We start from the raw sequence: 20,882 nt of genomic DNA, 5'->3' as shown, positions 1-20,882 counted from the left end.
TCTAGGGTATAAGGCCAGAATGAAGCGAAAAAGCAAAGAGGAATGAGTCTTCAAAGCATAAGTCATGGTAGGACTACAGAGGACTCATGAGCCTACTCAATGAAGCAGCATGGGCAACCAATGTCAGTGAGGTGCTAAATATGATGCCCATGAAAAGGATGGCTCTACCATCATGTCACGATTTAAAAAAATTCGAGTGAAGATGGTTTACGAACCATAACATGATGGGATCGACCCTATGGCAAGTGTATCGACAAATGGAGGGTAGTATGCAAAATGCAACGAAAAAATGGCTTCCCTAACCTATATGCCTGTGAGAAAATGATACCTGCCATGACGGGTCAGCAGTCATGGAATCGACTTGAAACTATAAAAAAAGCATACAAAATGTCTTGAAAAACAATCCATTCTCGACACTCCAAGCTCCCAAGTTAAAAGATACATGAGACAAAACAAAATCAAGTTTTGAAAAAAATTGACATTTTCAAAGCTTATAAAATAGTTTTTTGACTCACCATTGTTACTGTTTGAGTTGAGAGCACAAGGAGTGGAGAAAAAGAAGCAAGCTTGCCTTTTGCCGAATCCGACCGTTCAAATCTTCCCAAAATCACCAGGTAACCCCCAAACTTGTCTTGCATCAATTTGTGATTCTTTTAAAGAATTTTAATTAAAGTTTCACCATTGAATTTATGTCAAAAATTTTGTCGCGGCATATATGCGGGTTGGATATATGCAACTTGCATATACATAGGCGCTAGACGTGTCTGTGTATAAAACAGACCCATGTATACGTCGTTTTGATTTCAAAACAAAAAACTAACGGTCCAAACTTATTTTTTTCTTAGGATGACAATCACCTGGAGGTAAAGGGAGCATGCCACTGTTGATGATGAGGTTATGGATGATCAACAGGCCTTGGATGCCTTAAGAGGATGCGGTTCGCTAAATTTTTTCAAAATGCCAAATATGAAGGAAAATACCCGCTTGCTTGAGATGCTCATTTACTACTGGAGTATCGAGGATGATTCATTCATGATTGATCAGATGCCACTGAGGATAGAGATTGAGGATATATACTTTATCACAGGCCTTTCCCGAAGGGGAGAGGTAGTACATTCTACGAGCTGATCACGAGGTAGCCTTTCTATAGAGGACTATGTGCATATATACTGCCCGGGCCATCAAGATAAGATTGGAAGCCAAATTCCAATCAAGAACATAAAGAGTTTGTCATTGAGGATCATCTTGTTCACTATAGCCAGAGTGAATGGATCAGCCTCCTTACACTAGGCTTCACGGCTTGCCATGAGCTTGGCTGTAGACTGTCTCACCATAATATTTGATTGGTGTACACCCCTTCTCACCAACTTGAGGAGCCAACTATCATCTATCAAAAATGGGCATACCAAAAACTTTAGGTATGGGACCATTCTGTGCTCCTTCTTTTTCGAGAAGGTCCCAGCACTACTCCCTAGAGTACCAGTTCTAATCAGCAGCCCGCGAGATCCACGGATGGGCAGGTGGGCCGATCTGATGAAATGTCTAGGAGGTGGGGACGTATCGCAGACAACTTTTGACGACGATTTCTTCTCCTGGTGGGAGCAGAAAATCATCGTAGTGGATGATTACCCCTATGCGGGCTTGGACTTCCAGGGAGATCCTGATCTGGCGTTACCACCAGGAGCGTCATGGGGAGATATAGGTAGCAAATATTTTATTGATTTTATGTTTTTTATGCTTTTTAAAATATGAAAATGAACTTAAAAAATATTTTTGATGGGATTCAAATGACTAATGTAATGATCATATTTCAGATATTGGGCCAGTACGACCAGATGGTTTCCCACGACATGGATGTCGTGGCCGAGGTGCAGAAGAGGCAGCTTCCGACACAGAGTGGGTCCTATACACAGTTCAATGGAACTTGGTGAGATTGACTCACCGAGTACTGATGGTGGCGATAGAGGATCTCCCTGAGGAGATGCAGCATCGCTTGGTTGGAATGCCACGGGACTGGGTTCAGACTCTTAGGCGTGTGGCTAATGCTGTGGTCACATACTTGGCCACTCATCCTGAGTCGGGTCATAGATAATCTGGACATGATTATGGGCATTTTAGTCCCAATTTTTGTATATTATTTTGGACACACTTATGTACACATGGGCGATTTTATGATATATATATCTATATATATATATATATATATATATATATATATATATATATACAGTTCTGACTTTTTGATGTTTGATTTTATTATGATGAATAAATGATGTGCCAATCTAAAGCTTGATTAGCAATATAATTTTCTAACCAATTATGAGATCTTGGAATGTGCAAATAAGTAATGTAAGTAAATGATATTTGCAACAAACTCACTCTTAAATATTGGCGATATAAACATGGATCCCTAACCTGATAAATGTTATTTAATTGAGACATGATCATATGTGAATCAAGATACACTACTAATGAATCAATTCCATAAGAAATAGCTTCAGATAGTAGATTAATAATGGCAGTATACTCAGCCATATTATTTGATGCAGGATCAATGCATATGCCTTTTGACACCATCAACTGACCAGTTAGATAGTAGATCACCCAAGCTGCGGAAGCAAGGTTTCGTTTGTGCGAACTAGCACCATCGACGAATCCAAAATAGACCAAGTCATCCATCAACTCCTGCTAAAGCAAATCAAAAAATGTCGATATCATGAAAACTCCCGATAAGATATGTAAAAAAATACAAAATATACAAAGAAGCCATTGCCTAGCTACTACCTAAGCAAAGTACTTCTTAAGGTAGAGCCTCTTTCGGGGCTCCGCCAACTTGTTCCCTTCAAAATCGACTAATTCATAAGCCCATTGTTCTAAAACTCGTTTCACTATAAAAGGACCATACCACATAGACTTGAATTTGCCTGCCCCCAAGGCATGTTTATCTTAGTCATAGACCAAGACAATGTTGCCTTCAGAAGAGACTCGAGGACGGACAGTTCTATCGTACTGAGTTTTAACCCTTTTCTTATGAGCCTCATTGATTGCGGCAACATCTCGACGCTGCTCATCAAGATGTTCCAAATGATGGAGGCGCTCTTCGAGACTAGAGGTCTTTGGAAGGAGCTCAACAACTAGCTTAAGAGATGGAATTTCACATTCAACAGGAAAGATAGATTCCAGCCCGTAAACTAACTAAAAAGGTGTAAAACTAGTAGCAGTCTTTACCGAAGTTCAGTACACCCAGAGAGCCAGATACAACATGAGATGCCAATTGGAGCGATTTTTATCAATTGTCCTTTGTAGGATCATCTTGAGGGACTTATTCACAACTTCTACTTGGCCATTGGCCTAAGGATAATAGGGAGATGAATGCTCCTGACGGAAGCCTAATTTAAGAGCCAATTCAGACATCAGTTGATTCTGGAAATGACTACCATGAACAGTGACAATCTCTCTTGGGATATCGAACCGTGAAATAATCTGATTGAAGAGGAACAATGTCATTGTTTCGCTATCATTTTTATAAGTGGGAATAGCTTTAGCCCACTTCGTAAAGTAGTCTACGATCACAATAATGTACTTGTGATTCACTGCTGAAGGTGGATTACAAGTAGTAAAATCAATACCACACTTTGTAAAAGGACCAATAGTGACAACAGGGAAAAGAGGAGCTAGATGTGCGTGCATCTTCCGAGTATAGACTTGAAAAGGGTGGCAATGTTTGATCGCTTCAATACAATATTTGAAAAGCAAAGGCCAAAAGTAGCCAGCACGCAAGATTTTCTGGGCTGTAGCAAGCCCTGAAAGATGACCACCACAAGCTCCACTATGGAAATCATTAAGCACAAACTCTGCTTCCTCTAAGGTTAAACAACAGCTAAAGGATCGAATCAACCCCTTGACAATATAATGTATCACCAATGATGACATAGTTCTTAGCCAGGTGATGTAACTTTCGACGTTCATCCTTAGAGGCAGCAGGAGGAAACTTCGAAGTCTGGAGATAGATTATGATATCTCCATACCAGGGATCTTGTGAGGAGATGAGGAACAGATGTTCTTCAGGAAAAATTTCTCATAAACAATATCCTCTCCACAAGGTAGCTCAAAAATTAATTCCGCGAAATCCAATGATTTCTTAGAGTTGGCCGACAAGAACTCGAGATCGAATTATTGTAAAATAACAATCCATCAATTGTATTTGCCCTCAATCACTCGCATATTGAGGACAAATTAGAAAGGATTGACCACTGCTAAGACAAATGTTTTGCATAGCAGAATATAATGGCGAAGCCGCTGGACAACATGGACAACTTCCAAGGCTAATTTCTCAACCGAAGAATAGTGTAGTTCAAGGCCTACCAAGCCTCGAATCAAGTAGTAAATGACATGCTCCATGAGAGCATCATCTTCCTGAACTAGAACCATACCTATGGTTGATTCTATAGCTGCAAGATACAAAAGGAAATCTCTACCATAATCCAGTGGACTCAAAAGCTGGGTAGACATCAACGCCTGCTTCAAGGCATCAAAAGATCGTTGCATGAAGTCGTGCCATAGAAATGGAACTCCTTTCCTGAGAAAATGCATAAACCCTTTAGTTATCTCAGCATAGTTCGCTATAAACCATCTCAAGAAATTTTCCTTCCCCTGAAGACTTTGAAGTTTTCAGATGGAAGATGGTGGAGGCAACTAAACTATTACCTCCACCTTGAAGGGATCAACTCGAATCCCTTCAGTCGACACAATGAACCCTAATAGCCAACCAGATGTAACTGCAAAAACGCATTTATTTGGATTCAACCAGATCTTGTAAAAACGACATCGTTCGAAATCCAACCAAAGTTGACCAGGATGATTGATTCTTTTTCAGGAACAAGTAGCTAAATCATCTAAGTATGCTTCGATGACATGCTTGATGTCGTGGAAAGTGTATGACATGGCCCGCTGAAAGGTCACTCCAACATTTTTAAGACCAAAAGGCATCTTTTTGTACGCAAAGGTACCCCAGGGACATATGAAAGTTGTCTTATGTTGGTCTTCTGGATGGATAGATATTTGATTATAACCAGAGAATCCATCCATGAAGGAAAAAATTTCATTACCCGCACATTCATCAATTATCTGATCAATAAACGGTGTGGGGTAATTATCTTTCGGACAAGCTTTGTTCAAATCCCTAAAGTTAATGCATACATGGATCATTCCTTGTTTTTTATCAACCAGGAATGGATTAGAAACCCAATCCATTAGGGGAATGGGGTATATTAAACCCACCTTGAGCATCTTTTCTACTTCAGCTTTAATAGCTGCTGCTTTCCTAGGATTGACCGGCCGAAGCTTCTGACGAATCGGCTTAGTGTTTTCATATGTCTTGATCTCATTGATGAGCCCCAGAAATGGGTAACTATATGGGCTCATTCTGCCTATTCTTTTCATTTAATCCACCATTCTCCATATTTTTGTACATGTTTTTGAATATATTTATGTTAATTGAGTGAATGGGGATAGTCACTTTACCACAAAGTCTAATGAGTGTTTATTGCAGATTTTTGGACATTTTTGGACCAAGACCAGGCATTTATGAGCAGATTGGCAGCAAAAATCGAAGTAACAAGGCTGAGGACTTATGGGAGGGGTGTCTCTTGCATTAAATGACCCCTTCCTCAAGTTCTCCATCAACAGCTCGGAGTTCAACAGCCCACAAAAGATGATTCCAAGGGGTAGTCGAGCAAGTGTAGTGAAGTTGTTGTTATCTGCAGTTTTAGGCAGCCGAGTTCCTAAAGTTTAGGAGGAATATTGGGAGTCCTCACTTGTATAAATAAGAAGGCTTCAAGCCTTAGTAGGTTAGCCATTTGATAGTCTATTTTCACACTTTAGTGCAGCCTTGTACTCAGCTCATTTTCGAGATCTTTTTGCAGACAGTTTTGTGATGTAACTATTATTTTTTGATCAATGAAGATGAATCTAGCTTTGAACTAGCACTGATCTTTCCTAGGGGGTTGTAGCTCTTGGATTTGGGCCCAACCCAAGTGCCCAACACCTCCTTTGTGTATTTATATGTGTTTTTCTTGCATTCATGAAATAATTTATGTTGTTTAGGTTAAATCTTACTTTGTTACTTAGGTTGTTTTTGATGATTAGAATCGCTATTATTGCTTCACGTTGATTAGATAGTTTGCTACAATATTAGAAAAAAATCCACAAAAAGGCTACCCAGCAGGCCTTGATATCCTTTCTCCCTCCTTGGGACCATGAATTGAGACCAAGGCACTCTTGCTGCCACCAAAACACTGTTTTTGCTTTCCAATGCAATTGCTAGTGTGAGATTTCGAGTTGGAGAAGTTGATATCAGTTGTATTTACATGCTTAGATCTATTATTGTTTATTTCCCATGGCTTTCGTACATAAATTCTTGTCCATAAAGTTCTGTTCAGCACTTTTCTGGTTTTTAGGTCAGAATTAGGTCAAAAATAGGTAAAACTCTGTTTTTTTAGTTCTTGCTTGGGACAGTTTTGAAAGGAAGTGTGCAGCTCACTTGTAAGACACTCCAACTTATTATTCTTCCATCACACAACCTTCTCCAGTCCATCTCTCAATATTTCCTTCACTCATTCACCATACTTTCCCAAACTGCCCTAATTTCTACGTTCCTGTGCAAAATTGCTTCCTTGACCTTTGAACAAATCCAACCGTCTCCTTCACTCCTGATCTTCATTTACAAGGTCCTAGACCCCTTAAAATATCCATCTAGCCTTCATTTCCCTTTTCCTACCATTTTTTTCCACCTTCAAACCTCCAAAAACCACTTTCAGCCTCTTCTTGTAGAACCTCTTGTAGAACTTCTTGTAGATCCCCTGCAGCCTCCTGTAGAAGTTCATGTGAGTGATTTTTCGAAGTCTGATCACAGTGGAAGTCTCTAGAAGGGTACTAGGGACTCCTTAGGTCCTCTCCACACCTTCCAAACCTCCTACAAAATCCAACTCCATCTCCTTTCGCCACCAAACCTCTACACAATCACAAGTAGTTAAAACACAAGCATAATAATTTTGCATAAAATTGCTCAAAAGTACAAAAAGATGGTTTTTCCACATTTTCCTTCAAAAGTAGCTTGAACACATTTATTTTACCTTTTCAATAGTCAAGGGCCTCCATTTCAGTAGTTTCCATCTCTTTTCTTGCAAAAGTAGGGTTAGTGGGTAAAACTAGGGTTTGCGTTTCCTTTCAGCTTTCATTTTCGTTCTGCGAAGAATAGCCTCTTTTGAGTTAGATTTCTTCCATCACAGTTAAAAGCTTCTTCTGAGAACTCATAGAAGTTAGCATAAGCTCCTAGCGAACTTGTGCCAGCTGATCAAGTGATAGCTTGATGTAAGAGCTAGTACTTGTGCATATAGCAACGTTGCTTCCAAGTTTGTTACGAACTACCGGGTTGATAAAAGTAAAGTAGGGAGTCCCAGAAGTTGCAGCATCATTGCTGCAATACTAGAGCTCACCACTCATGCTGAACAATGGATGGATCAATACCAAACATTTCTTCATAAGACCAAGCAAATACATCCCAAAACTATTTAAAGAGGTCGATGTAAATTTGAATCTCTTCAGGGGAACACTCGGCTCCGATGAAAACATTTTCTATCACATTAGGGTTCCTAGAGATGTTTATCGGTATGGTTTTTGAAATGACCGACATGTTACCTTTGGCATGAATGTGTGCTGGAGCAAAGGATTTGAAACTGTACAAACATCGCTAGTATGCAGATTGGAAAACCTAGACTCGACTTCTCACAATGGGGGAAGAAAATATGAACGATGGTGTAAGTTTTCCCAAGGTCGATCTAAACCCATCATTGCTTCTAATATTGCTTCCTTAGATGGTAAAACCGTATCTAAGAAATCCATAGCAGAAGTAGAGTCAAGGGTCCAAGTTGGGGCCACATCACCATCTATTTCTTCCTCTGAAAAAGGAGTAGGATGGTCATCTGCAAAGTTAATGATAGAATGATATCTAAGCTCTACTGTAGACATGGGGGATGCCATTTCACCCACTTTTCCTTCATCTAATGTGGTAGTACGCGAAGGTAATGTCCAAGGTTCTGAAAAATAATGAGTCCACAAGAACTCTTCTCATGAAGACTCTAGGGAGGATGAAATGACATTGATTCTAGCTATAGGAGCGGGAAAATCAAATGTACCCATCAATGAAGAATACATCCCAACTCCTAGATTATCGATAGGTTGATGAGGGTTATCCACCAAAGGAACAGTAGAATCTGAATTTGCTCGAGGGTCAACTGGAGAATAATCCAATTGATCAACCTTAATGATTTTCCCCTCATGAGGAAAACAAAGGACTAGAAATAGAGTTGAAATGACACCATCCATTTCATAAATCCAATTTCGTCCTAGGAGGAGATTATGATCTAGGTTGGAATCAACAATTTCTACCTCGATGTTAACAACCTTCCCTCCAACACATATAGGAAAGGTCGGGATAATCCCGTGTGGCCTATGAGAATGACCGTCAAATACTGTCAAGAGTGTAGGTGAAGGAACATCCGAAGGTGATCCAATGGCCTTCCAACATGACATCGACATGACGCACGTGGAAGATCCCTCATCAATAATGGTTTGAAAAATGTTAGTTTTCTAATAAGTAGACTTTATTTGAAAAACCATATGATGAGGGAGTCTCTTTTTGATATTGAGCATGTCAAAAGTGAGCACTAAGGAATTGTTTGGATCAACTGCCACTATCGCTGAAAGCAAAGAACTTCGTTGAGCTGGACACGACTGGAGTACTTCTAAAGTAGACATAGTACATGGAATTTGAGCTGGATCCTCGACAATGGAGTAATTCTAGGCTGCCCTAGCATTAGGGTTGATAGTCGCACGTTTGGCGGAACCTTTCAGTATCCGAGGTATAGAATCGATAGAGGGTTGCTCAATATGAATTAGATCTGTAGTTCTAGGAACAGATTTATCCTTAGATGTTTCAGCTTCACCATAATCACGTGACTGTGTGGCGACATTGACGTGAGAACTCATCATGAAAACATTTTAGGAATGGTCCCCCTCTTGGTTGCCCCCTGCAAAGGTACCAAGATTTGAATTCACGCCAACAAGCAACTGCTGCCCTTGGGGGAAAGGGTTAGTTAAGAAAACCTAGGAGCTAGAAGACCCTTGCTGCACTAACAAGCGCTGAGCATCTTGAATTTTTGGGTAGAGATGAGTCAAATGGTCCCCACTACATAGCTTGCATGGAAACTTAACTTTCTTCTTAGACTCTTTTCCACCCTCACCAGCATTATTGTTAGGCTTATTCGCATTACCATTCCATCTTGATTCTTCTTTTTACCTCATCCCTTCTTCTTCCCATCAAAAGTTTGATTTCCTTTGGGGTTGGAAGCCTGAATGGTGTTTACGGAAGATGGTTGAGAAGGTGGAGTAGTAGACGGTGCAACCTGATTGGAAGAAGAAGTTTGTATAGAAAACTGTTGCAATTGGCTCAGAAGGTTCACCGCATTCACATCAATCGATCCAACAATACCGTCAGCATGGGGACCTGGCTTCAATTTGGATATATCAACCTTAGTCCTAGGAGCATCAGGCAAGATTTTCTGAAGAATCCCAGACTGAGAATAAATCAATTCTAACTATTGGGCCTGAAAAATAGCATGCTCTTCAGAGTAGACTCCGAACAGAGAGACATCCTTGGAGATATCAGGTTGTAACAATTTTAAAAACCATTCGAGACGGTATTCAGGAGGAATTTCAGCTTTAATGAGCCTCTTTCTTCGTGTCCATTCCTTAATATGATCAGAAATGTGAGTTGCTGTATCATGACAGAAATTGTCCAGAAGTTTAGTTCCGGAATCATAACGGACAGACAATTGGAAATGGTTTAAGAAGATGTTAGCCAAATCGGCGAAAGATGTAAAGCTGCCCCCTGGAAACTCTATATACCACTTAGTCGCATTGCCAGTTAAGGTGCGTTAAAAAAGTCTCAAACTAATCGAGTCATCGATGAGGGAGTTTGATGAGCACCATAAATGGAATGTGGTTACATGGTCACCTGGGTCTTCACCACCCTTCCCCTCAAACTTTGGAATATCCGATGGGAATTTGGTTGGGACCGAAGGCCAGGCTGGAATGTATCTGATTGGATCATTTGTCAATTTTGTGAGATCTGGGAAATTCAGTGTTGCTAGAAAAGGAAGCCTGGGAGGACCTTGGGGATTCCACCCAGATTGGGTGGAGTTCCCAAAGTTCTGAAAATATTGGCATGGATTTTGAAAGGTACTAGGCTACCCGAAGTAACTAGTAGAACCTGCTGAACCAAAAAGTGATGCTTGTGGTCCAACAAAATTTGGAGTTTGACCAACTCCAGTCGAAAAACCGCCATAACCAGTGAAGTTCCCTCCTAAAGAATTATAAGGAGCCGATAACCCCTGATAAGGATTCCAAGCAGTAGCTAAGGGGGAAATACTTCGAAATGAACTAACTGTGGAGTATGGCCTATTCCCTTGTTGGCTGAAAAATGGATTCCCAGTTCCTATGCCACTAACAGTAGGGTTAGTCCAACCTTGAAAGGATTACTACCTTGACCTGTAGAGGAGAAAGGCATAGACCCTATCGTCGGGTTGGAATGTGGTATATGACCACTTCCAAAAGGAAAACCCTTAAATGAAGCCGATCCACTCATCATGGATGTGGAGGCACTAAACGAAACTGACGAAATACCCTAAGAATGGGTGCCAAACGGGAAAAGTCTAGAACTAGATGCATTGACTTGGGAATTTCCACTCGTAGATAGAATGGAGGTAGACCCAACTAAGGAGGTGCTAGTAATAGACCCAAATAAGGATGTAGAGGGGATGGAAATAGTTCCTCCCCCTTGTACTGATGTTGGAGTCTGCATGGTTGTAGCACTCATGGTAGATGCCATGCTTCCAGCTATGGTCATCGAAGGTAAGTGCGTGAAATAACCTGGACTTGACGGTCTATGTGTTGGAGTCCCAACGTATAATAATAAATCTGGATGACCAGAAGGTAGAGGATAATTCTAAGCCGCTAATGACTCTTAGAGTTCTTCTACCTCAATGTTATCTTCCAGCTGGAAGAGAACTCGAGAAAGAACTAGGGTGTTCCTCTCTAGCTCTGCGGAAGTACCAGGCCTATCCTGAACAATAATGCCCCTGAGTGGAGGATCAATCTCTGATGCGTCGGCTGCCACAGGGTGAAAAGCACAGGTAGTATTGCCTTTGTGCCTTCTAGGAGAAAGCTCTGAACTTGGTGGTGAAAGACCACGAATTCTTTGAGACAGTCTAGGCGATCGGTCAGCCACTTTGAATTTTTATTAAGATCCAATTAAAGACTCAAGAAAAATGAAGGCTAGGCCAACTAGGAGCACAAAGAACACACTAAAAATGTCCCTAAAAGAAATCAGCCAGTCAAAAAATTTCAAGTATTTCTGCTCTAGGTGATGAGGACTAGACACCAAAATACAAGAAAGTGAAGTAGGGGCCTTTCGAAGATAGTCTCTGATAATGATTGCCCAGGCCTACCAGCGAAGGTATCAGAGGAAGTTACGTTGACCTCCAAACAATAGCCTATGCTGGTGCATGCCACCGAGCTTCGCAAGGGTGCCCTCTAGAAGTACTGCTGAGAGTGATACAATGTCGAACTCAAGTGCCACTGGATTCCCCTCCATAGCCACCTGTGTAGATCCCTAGGATAAGCAACTAAGGTTACCAACTCATGTCAGAAGCCAGGCGGAACAATCTTGAGGTATGACAAATAGGAGAGGGGGTATCTCTCTTCCTTATCTTCAAAAAATCTTGTGCTTAACTCCTAGATCCGGAGCTTTCCTGGTCTCCCTAACACTATTGGATTTTCACTTGTTATTCAGACTTCTATGTTTGACAGTTTAAGTGGCCCTGGAGAGTTTTCTCTCCACTCACCTAATCCAAGGCCCTAAATATCCTAAAACTTGTTGGTGTGTCTAAATTGACAATATAAAAAAGTTCTAGTATATTTTATTTAGCGCTTGTTTTTAAATGGGCTGTTCTTAAGTCAAAGGATAAACAGAAGTGAAACTGGTGGTGTTTGTTGACACAAAAGAAATTAATAAAAACCAAACTATATGCAAATGCATTTGTTTCGTTCTTCGATGAAAAGAAATTTCTACCAGGTTCTAAGGAACTTCTAATAAAGCAATAAATTTCTCTTTTCTTTTCTTTCAGCAAGATTCACACTCACAAAAACTAACAAAAACTATTAGATGCCCTAAAAGATGCACAAACTACCCTAATGCAATGAGTATATGCTGATGCAAAAACTTAAGATTACTCTAAAAAAAGAATGAAAGCAATTTATTTATCTCTTATAATTAGCCACCTTAGATGTTTAGATAGAATATAAGTTCCTAATGCTCATTTTCATCCAAACACTAAAAGCAAATCCTAAGACAAACAAAATGCACTCTCACTTGCAAAAAGAAACCAAATCAAAACAAGGCAAAAGAAAGAAAAAACCAAGTTTTTAAGAAGTTTTTTTTCACAAAAGCAAAACACAACTTTTCAAAAGTGCTCCAAATACTATTGAAGATTTTAAGACCGAAAAATAGGCAACAAAATACTTTGCAAGTTATCAACTCAATATGGGTGAAAACTCAGCAAAATAGGTGTTTCAAGATGCCTTGAATGACCAAAAAGCAGCAAAAAGATCTTGGTGACAATGATCAAAAGACCAAGAAAGACAACTTTCAAAATCGTCAATCAACAACTTTCAAAAAGCGAGAAAAGAAAATGGCCACAAGATGCAGTTTTGACACAAAGCAAGAAGATCACAAAGATAAAGTTTGTCACAAAGATTGAAACCAATCTTTTTGCTCTAGAAGATCAGAACAACCAATATTCTCAGAAAGAAATCTTGTGTGCTCAAACACAAATGATGAAACTTGCAACAAAACAAAACAAGACCAAAACTTTCCACAACAGGAGAGAATTTGAAACTGTGAACTTGCTGCAAAACCAAAGACTGACAACAAAAAATGACTTCTTCAGACAAGCAAAAAAATCTTCTGAAACAGAAAGACTTGAAAAAAACATGGAAAATTGGGGTATACGCAACTGTGTCAATACACAGTTGCATGTATACATGATTCAGCCTAAAGAAACCTGTGTATACGCGGGCTCATATGGTGAAACTTGCATACATATGCTACTGTAACCTGACAAAATTGTGTATATAACAATTCAGAAGAAAAAACAAAAAAGAGGTTTGAAGAAACTGCTCAGACTTAAAGTCTGAGTTCCTATAAGAACAAACAAATCAGTTATAGCAAGAAAATCAATGGCTGAGCCCTGATTGGCTTAAATTAACCCAAACTAGGAACAACAATACTGTTGTCCCTAGTGGAGTCACCAATTCTATTGAGGGACAAAGTCCCCTAGGGTTTTGGGTCAACACCCTAGCAAAGCGGGGGTTATCTACAGTAAAAAACAAGCATTCCACACAGCCATGATATTTAGATAAGCAAACTACATGAAGAGAGGTGCACCTAGGGGTCCTTCACTTGGGTAGATCCAACTAGGGTCCAAACCCTCTTGGAGTTCCTCTCGATCCTTGAACCTACAAAACAACCAATTCAAAGAAGCAAAACAATATACACAAGTTTTTTAAAGGGAAGTCGCGTATATACGCGAGTTAGACACTGCAAAATCGCGTATATGTCAGTATGAGGAAAAGCAGTGGGGACAGGATCAGAAAAAGGATCTGATATGATTCAATCCATTATTTGCTCTATTGGTTAATAGTTACAGTCTGCTGAGGATGTGTGGAAATGTTTTGATACTTGTAAGATGTCTAGAAGTGTTTTGATCCTAACTTGATGATGATGATGTCTTGATGCTTATTGCTGATATATGCATGATCAGATCTAACAGATGGCACAGGTTGAGGGGGAGCATATGCCTTTAATAATTCATTGTTGGCATTATGGGTAATAGTCCTTGGTGATGATGCTTATATGGCTAAATGATATATCTTGCTATGATGTGGTTATGAGTTGTCCATGATAAAATCTCATATGATTCTTGCGGTTACATAGTTGATGTTCAGATCAGATTTATGGTTGATTCTTTGATGATGCATATATGGTGCTTACATGGTGATCTTCATAAGGATAAGGAGAAGTACAAAGCTTGAATACACATCTTCTTCACTTGATGATGAGTCAATCATATGCTGCTGTCATCATATGCATAAAGATCATACAGTTATGATGTAGATGTTCCCAAGTAATGATACTTGGATCATGTAGATCTTGACGTTGATGTAATGGCTATGGTGGTTTCACATATAATGTGAATGATTTCATGATGATGTTTAAAATGAGGAGTTGACATCTATGTTCAGACATACCTTGTTACAGGACATTTACAGGTTGCTGATATGGAAATGGTTGTACGCGAGTTTCACAAGGAGTATCCGCATATATATGCTAGTTTCTGTGGATACAATCGTGTATATGTCAGTTTGAATAAAATCAGTGGGCCAGACTCTGGGTGAGAAGAGTCTGATATGAGTCTGACAGAGGCCATCTGGCACAGGTTCAGGGGGAGCAGATTAACTTCTAATAATGCATTGTTGGCATTACATTAGAAGCTTTTGGTTCTAGTTCACAGCTATTGTACTCAAGATGTTGTTGGTTTTAGGTGGAATAGAGGTAGATGGAGAACAAAAGGAGGTCATGGTTGCTGATCTGAAAAGTGTTTGACAGATGCTGTTGCTATCAGTTATTGGTGACTTTCATAAGTCTTGTTCTAGATATTTCGACTCTATGTCATGTATCTCTTTTATGTTTTCAAGGTCATGTAACGACCTATATTGGTTTCCCCACTATGCTTGGGATGAAGATGTAATGTTCTTGTTTTATCATGTGTAAACTTTTGATGTATCCCCACTTGGTTGGGTGGATGAGTCAATTTTTGTATATCCTCACTTGGTTGGGTGATGGATGTATGTATTGAGTCTTTTAGTGATAGGAAGGTCTTTTATGATGTATAAGTCTTGGTTCTTCTTGAAGAACATCTTTTGCAGATCTTGCCTATAGCCAGGGGGAGCATGAACAACACATTTCAGCAAGAGAAGAGCTTTCAGCATGTAGCATGGACAGATTGGTACACCTTGGCATATACAAAGGGGGAGCTCATTCAGAGATTTCAACAGATACTCAGGGGGAGTATGGACAGCGGAATGTTCAACAAAGGAAGAGAATATTTTGGTCCGCCCTTTGCCCTTGATGTCAAAGGGGGAGAGTGATTTGGTGTTGTTGCCATCAAGTCCAAAGGGGGAGATTGTTGGCATTATGATGCATGTGTTGTACTTGATGGCAACCCTCTCATATAAGAACATCTCACTTACATATAACTAGATCAATCTACAGATGTGACTAAATGCATGGGATGTAGGACAGCTCAAAGGAATAAGAAGATCAAGTTCTAAGTGTGACAAGTTAGCTTTGCCATCAAGTCCAAAGGGGGAGATTGTTGGCATTATGAGACAAGTGTTGTCCTTGATGGCAAATCACACAGATGACAAACCATAGTGTAGAAGGTCAGCAGCAAGGAATTGATGAGAAAAAGGTTAGCAGTAAGGAATTGATGATCAGACTACAAGTATGAAGAGAAAATACATATACACAGGTTCATTGTGACTAAGCCGCGTATACACACGGGTTATACGTTACAAATGCACATATGCGTATACACACACTTTCATGCAAGGAAAAGCGTGTATATGTTGGAGAACTTACTTTTGGTCTGTGGTAGTTAGTCCACGGTATTTGAACCTATGGTTTTGGACCATGGTGTCTCGTCAGAAGTGTTGATCCCAAGTATTGGGCCCATGGTATTGATTTATTATGGTTTTGGACTGTGGTATTGAGCAAGGCCTAAGACTATAAAAGGAGAAGAAGATCATTAGGCAATGGAATCGAAAAGTCTTGAATATTTGAAGAAGTATGAGATCCAGGATGCAGGTTATGGGTTGATGATGCATTGCTTGATCTGAGCTAAGGAGGGATCTCACCGGTTGATGGAGAACAAGATCTAAGGAGAGATCGGGATCAAATGGTTTGAAATGAACTATCTTTATGATGCTTATTCTAGATCTGCATACTGACGCATGTAATATTATATAAATGTTATGAGTATGACTGATGTCTGGTACAACTGCAAAGTTATAAAAAAATATTTTTAGATCTGTACGCGGATTGTCTTTGGAAAAAGCGTGTATGTACGCAGGTTTGATTCATCGTAGTAGCGTATACATTATGAAGTATAATATTTGAAGTTGCAGATGGGTCTGATTGTTATGGCAGAGTTCTGTAGTCTGCTCTGTGTTCTGGTGACTGTGTTATTGACAGGGTTTTAGTGTTACAGTGATTCAGAGATTGATGATGCTAGTAGTGATTGTTTTGAGCTTCAATGATAGTTATGGGTCCAGTATGAAAATTTGATGAAACGTGGCCTTTCAGATTATGTGTTGTGCTTCAGGAGTATCCAGTCTGAAAATGTATGAAACGTGGTACCCGGAGGAGAGAAGATTGTAGGCAGGCGCCTATGTACTAGTATCTTAGATAGTACAAGAGCAAAGGGGGTTGGAGCTCCCTTCCAGGAGAGTCTGGAGAACGAGAGAAGGTTGTAGCCTTCTGCAGGTGGTAGCCTGCGTGCTGGTAAAGGACTGCACCAGTACATTGTAAAAGAAGTTTCTTAATAAAGGAAGATAGAAACGAATTGCAGCAGGTGGTTTTCACCCACATTGGGTTTCCACCTTATATCATGGTGTTCATGTGTGCTTCTTGTGTGTGATGATCTGTTTTGTTTTTACTGCACCTGCTTACTGTTCATATGGTTAATGAAGTTTTGATGCACTAACTAAAGATCAACATTTAATGGATTAACTGAATCATAAGTATTTTGGATATACGCTAGTTGCTTTAGACACAGCTGCGTATACACGCGGGTTCCCTTGAATGAAGTAGCATATATGTATCTAAGTATGGAAATGAAAAAGTTTTAATTGATCTGATAATACTGATTCACCCTCCCACCCGCTCTCAGTATTATTTCCAACAATTGGTATTAGAGCAAGTCCTTTGGTAGAAGCTTGATCGCTTGAAGGAGATCCGTGGAACTATGGGAAAGAAGCTTAAGAAGAAAGCACCTAAGAAGAAGAAGACATCTCAGAAGAACTATGACAGTGGGAGAATTGATTGGGGATTAGGAGTAAGAAGCTCTTCAGATTCAGAATTAGATTCAAAATCATTTCAGAATGAAGATGAACTATCAGGTATGAATTTTATATCCTCTGATGCTCCAACTATCCATCCATTTCGAAAAGATGAAAGTGATAGCGAAAGAACTGAATTTGCTCTTATGGGTGAACAAGAAAGATATCAAATAGAGGCAGAATTTAGAAGTCTGACAGAAAAAATTAGAACTCAAGAATAACTTTTGAACATAAAGGATGGTGCCTTCAAAGAAGCTGCTACTAGACTAAAGACTCAACGAGAGTTATTCAAGGACAAATATCAAAAGTTGCAGGATGAAGTAACATCTCTAAGAAATGAAGTCATTGAAAATAACACAACAATCAAGGACCTCAGAGATCGATCCAGTTATTATGAAAGTCTTGAAGCTACGACCCTCTCGCTAAAGGAAGAACTTGAAGAAATAAAGAAGCAGAATAAAGATCCACTCCAAGCTATTGAAAAATAGGAAAACGAAGTTATCAGCTTAAAATCTCAGCTGGAATGTGCCTTCAGAATTCATCAAATGCAGCAGGATGTGAATGAAGAACAAGAAAAGGAGATTCTCAAACTGAGGCATCAGTTGGAAGAAGGAAGGAAAGCTGAAGAAGACATGAAGAAGAAATGTCTAGAAAAGGAAGAACAACTTCAAGTTGAGGTAAATATCTTGAAAGGTAAATTAGAAGAAAAGGATAAACTGTTACGATTTCAAGATAATACTAAAGTCTTGAATGATATTCTTAGTAGTCAAAGGTCTCCTGCTATCAAGACTGGTCTTGGTTTTCATGAATCTGTTGAGGGTGAATCTAGTTCACAAGGTGAGGCAAGGAACTCTAAAGAGAAATCTAAAATGATCAAGAAGGAGATAAGAGAGATGAGAGGTCAACCCCATCAAAAATCAAGGAAAGAGATTCTTCAAAGAAAATCTTTTACTCCTATCTATGGAAGTAATAGTCGGCCATTTACTCAGATAAATAATATTGAATGTTATGAATGTCATAATTTTGGACATGTTGCAGCTAGATGTAGAAGAAGAATGGTTCAAGATCATCACACAGAAAGATCATCACATTCCAGGTACTTTAATGGATATTGCTTTGCTTGCAATATGTTTGGTCACAAAGCTGCTGATTGCTACAGGAGGAATATGAAACATGTAAGATGTTATGCATGTAACAAGCTTGGACATATAGCAAAGGAATGTAGGAAAAAAGGATGGACATCACGCCAAAAGGAGAAAACATCATCACACTTGAAGATATGGAAGAAGAAGGAAGTACAATTAGAAATATGTGGCACAACACAATGTACTGAGACATAGCACAGCACAGACATATCAGACTCAGGGGGAGCTGAAAGTGTAAAACTTCAGTGTCCTGAATCTCATATGCAAGTTTCTTAAAGGGAAGTCGCGTATATACGCGAGTTAGACACTGCAAAATCACGTATATGTCAGTATGAGGAAAAGCAGTGGGGACAGGATCAAAAAAAGGATCTGATATGATTCAGTCCATTATTTGCTCTATTGGTTAATAGTTACAGTCTGCTGAGGATGTGTGGAAATGTTTTGATACTTGTAAGATGTCTAGAAGTGTTTTAATCCTAACTTGATGATGATGATGTCTTGATGCTTATTGCTGATATATGCATGATCAGATCTAACAGATGGCACAGGTTGAGGGGGAGCATATGCCTTTAATAATTTATTGTTGGCATTATGGGTAATAGTCCTTGGTGATGATGCTTATATGGCTAAATGATATATCTTGCTATGATGTGGTTATGAGTTGTCCATGATAAAATCTCATATGATCCTTGGGGTTACATAGTTGATGTTCAGATCAGATTTATGGTTGATTCTTTGATGATGCATATATGGTGCTTACATGGTGATCTTCATAAGGATAAGGAGAAGTACAAAGCTTGAATACACATCTTTCTCACTTGATGATAAGTCACTCATATGCTGCTGTCATCATATGCATAAAGATCATACAGTTATGATGCAGATGTTCCCAAGTAATGATACTTGGATCATGTAGATCTTGACGTTGATGTAATGGCTATGGTGGTTTCACATATAATGTGAATGATTTCATGATGATGTTTAAAATGAGGAGTTGACATCTATGTTCAGACATACCTTGTTACAGGACATTTACAGGTTGCTGATATGGAAATGGTTGTACGCGAGTTTCACAAGGAGTATCCGCGTATATATGCTAGTTTCTGTGGATACAGTCGTGTATATGTCGGTTTGAATAAAATCAGTGGGACAGAATCTGGGTGAGAAGAGTCTGATATGAGTCTGACAGAGACCATCTGGCACAGGTTCAGGGGGAGCATATTAACTTCTAATAATGCATTGTTGGCATTACCTTAGAAGCTTTTGGTTCTAGTTCACAGCTGTTGTACTCAAGCTGTTGTTGGTTTTAGGTGGAACAGAGGTAGATGGAGAACAGAAGGAGATCATGGTTGCTGATCTGAAAAGTGTTTGACAGATGCTGCTGCTATCAGTTATTGGTGACTTTCATAAGTCTTGCTCTAGATATTTCGACTCTATGTCATGTATCTCTTTTATGTTGTCAAGGTCATGTAACGGTCTATATTGGTTTCCCCACTATGCTTGGGATGAAGATGTAATGTTCTTGTTTTATCATGTGTAAACTTTTGATGTATCCCCACATGGTTGGGTGGATGAGTCAATTTTTGTATATCCTCACTTGGTTGGGTGATGGATGTATGTATTGAGTCTTTTAGTGATAGGAAGGTCTTTTATGATGTATAAGTCTTAGTTCTTCTTGAAGAACATCTTTTGCAGATCTTGCCTACAGTAAGGGGGAGCATGAACAACACATTTCAACAAGAGCAGAGCTTTCAGCATGTAGCATGGACAGATTGGTACACCTTGGCATATACAAAGGGGGTGCTCATTCAGAGATTTCAACAGATACTCAGGGGGAGTATGGACATCGGAATGTTCACCAAAGGAAGAGAATATCTTGGTCTGCCCTTTGCCCTTGATGTCAAAGGGGGAGAGTGATTTGGTGTTGTTGCCATCAAGTCCAAAGGGGGAGATTGTTGGCATTATGATGCATGTGTTGTACTTGATGGCAACCCTCTCATAGAAGAACATCTCACTTACATATAACTAGATTAATCTACAGATGTTACTAAATGCATGGGATGAAGGACAGCTCAAAGGAATAAGAAGATCAAGTTCTAAGTGTGACAAGTTAGCTTTGCCATCAAGTCCAAAGGGGGAGATTGTTGGCATTATGAGACAAGTGTTGTCCTTGATGGCAAATCACACAGATGACAAACCATAGTGCAGAAGGTTAGCAGCAAGGAATTGAAGAGCAGAAGGTTAGCAACAAGGAATTGATGATCAGACTACAAGTATGAAGAGAAAATACATATACACAGGTTCATTGTGACCAAGCCGCGTATACACGCGGGTTATACGTTACAAATGCGCGTATGCGTATACACGCACTTTCATGCAAGGAAAAGCACGTATATGTTGGAGAACTTACTTTTGGTCCGTGGTAGTTAGTCCTCGGTA

The sequence above is a fragment of the Pinus tabuliformis genome, chromosome X, assembly GCF_031772625.1.
Source record: "Pinus tabuliformis cultivar Carrire ecotype Pingquan chromosome X, CPIR1, whole genome shotgun sequence".
Taxonomy (NCBI): Eukaryota; Viridiplantae; Streptophyta; class Pinopsida; order Pinales; family Pinaceae; genus Pinus; species Pinus tabuliformis.
The sequence above is the reverse complement of the archived record's forward strand: the minus strand, read 5'-3'. Positions refer to the sequence as shown.